We start from the raw sequence: 2,759 nt of genomic DNA, 5'->3' as shown, positions 1-2,759 counted from the left end.
TTTTATGATCCCTGCCCCCTGGGGCCCGAGGGGTTTGGCCAAAACCACTAAAATATCTTCTTCTTTACTCCCGGACATCAAGCAGTCAAACTGTATGCATGATTGTAATCAGCATTGAGTCTTCTACAAAATTTGTGAATTTCATGACCCTGGGGTCAGGGGTTCTAGTGCTAGGGCGGGGTTTAATAAGTAAGAAGTGAAAATGCATTATCCCTTTGAAAATCTTTTTCTCTGCTCCTGGGTATTAAGTAAACAAACTAGGTACATAGTTATGATGAGCAAGAGTGCCTCTACCAGGGTAGGGAACAAAAAATGCATTTCAACTAATCAGTAATATTCAGCAATAATAGGTAGTGCCCCTACCACACATGAACCCCTGACCATTAGGCCAAGATCGACACATTGCACAATTTTTGAAAAGGCATCTTTGCTTTTCATACATATTTAGTTAATACCAAAAAGCATTTTTCTAATAATTCATTCATTTTCAGTATATTAGTACAGCCCCCCACCATGATACCCCTTGATTCCGGAGCCTTATTAGGGCTCTGTTCATCATAACTATATAGGTATTTCATCTGCTTAATACCCAGGAGCATAGAAGAAAATTTTCAAAGATTTAATGTATTTTCACTTTGTAATTAATAGAGCCCCGCCCTAACACCAGAACCCCTGACCCGGTGGCCATAAAATTCACAATTCTGGAAGAAGCATCCTTGGGCCTCTTGTTTTAAAAGACATGAAAAGTGAGGAGAGCCATTACTTTATTTAAATATGTTAAAAAGAAAGTAGATGGGTGGGTGGGTAAAAAGTCAATAAAAAAAAGAAAGACAAAATAAAAAAGACAATATTACTTAGTGATGGTATCAGTCTGATTAAATTTGACCGTTTTATATTAGAGGCAAGGTCACAGGTCAAGGTCATCATCTTTTCACTTAACATTTACCAATATTCGATGTCAACTTCTTTATCAAAAGATTGTTCTTTTTGCATAAAAAAGTTACTTTTATTTGGTAACTATGAGATGATTTAACTCATTGATATATAAAATAATTGTAAACTAACATGAATATTGGCTAACCCTAATTTTCTTTATTTTTTTAAGGATATATCAGTTATTTTTTATATGCTTCCTATATTTAATTTTTTTCCCTAATTTATGTTAACCCACTGACAATAGTTTAAAGCCGCTTCATCCGAAACAGGCACATATTATCTTTAACAATAAAAGTATGTCATTACATAGATAATATATAAAAATTAATTATAAGATTGATTTAATAGTTTATTACTACAATCCTTACATGGAAAACATAGACCAAAAACCTTGTTGACAAACAGCAGTTCCTGACGGGAAGTAAAGTTTAAAAAAAAAAACTTTCGGTTATTTCGGTTATTTAAGGAATGACTCTAATTCTTGGCCAAATTATTCGATGATAACCTGGTTTGGGTCAGTTTACGCTTTATAATCCGCGAAGCGGATTATAAAATAGCGTAAACTGACCCAAACCAGGTTATCATCGAATAATTTGGCCAAGAATTAGAGTCATTCCTTATAATTTAATTTTAAAATAATTAAACAACTGTGGGTGTAAAATTGTGTTGCTTTTTATGAGTTCAAATTTGCCGCTCAATAATACATCCCTAGTAACGGAAGTGATATGAAACAAGGGGAGGTAATAACCGATATACCGATCTAGCAGCCATGATGTTTATGTACACGAGGTAAGATCGAGCTACGTTTGAAGTTAAAGGTACTTTTAATAAATCTTGAAACTCCCATGAATTCCAAGGACTGGAAATGGGGGGATGGTATGGATACACTTGATTCAGCTGGTTGTCAAGGGGGTGTGTTCCCATACCAAACCAGGTTATTAAGAAATAATTTGCGTTCCTTTTTGGTGATCAACCAATGAGAGACCAGAATAAAAACAGAATTAAATTATTTCTTTTTATCACAAGCATATAAAACTTTTAAAAAACTTATTAAGGACTTCATCATTTTTTATAAAAAAGTATGATTATTTGTCATGTGACTACAGTTATATCTTCTGTAAAGAGAAATCAATGAGTTTTACTCATATGAAAGGACAGGTGATACAAAGAAAAAACGAGATGTTTGGATTGATATAATACCTTTTGAGCTTAATTCCGTGTAATGACGACGTACTTATTTCTAAAATACTGTGAGATTTCAATTTTTTTTTACCAGATTTTGTTGAATATGATGCGAAATTAATTTCTAAATATTGACTAAATGTAATCTTTCTTCGGTATTAAAGATTCCACCTTTCTCCAGCCGCCATTCCTTTTAATCGATTGATTATTTGTGTCACATTATATCGAGTAAATGTGAAATTTTGACAGAAAATGGAAACTTATACAGTTTATCTTATATATTTCATTCAAATAAACATGACAAGTTTTTCAAAACTTCTGATAAAAGGTCGTTTGTATCATTTGATTGGATGACCATATGTTTTGGCATGTAGAGTAAAAAAAAAACATCGTAGATGTATATATTTTATAGCCAATGAAGGCAATCAGTTTAGAATGACTTAGAATGAATTTATCAAAAAGGTAAAGCATATACATGCTGGCATATTTAAAGAATGTATCGTAATACTATTATTCAAAATAATTGAAAATGTATTAGGCATAATTAAATTTTAATTCTATAAATATACTTTAATATTCTTTACATCTTTAACAATCTAGATGTTTTATCTCACAATCAACCGGCATTTCAAAGTACAACT

The sequence above is a fragment of the Saccostrea cucullata genome, unplaced genomic scaffold (genome assembly GCF_032062105.1).
Source record: "Saccostrea cucullata isolate Sc308-1 unplaced genomic scaffold, CSIRO_AGI_Scuc_v1 ctg969, whole genome shotgun sequence".
NCBI classification, from domain to species: Eukaryota; Metazoa; Mollusca; class Bivalvia; order Ostreida; family Ostreidae; genus Saccostrea; species Saccostrea cuccullata.
This window is presented reverse-complemented; position numbering follows the sequence as displayed.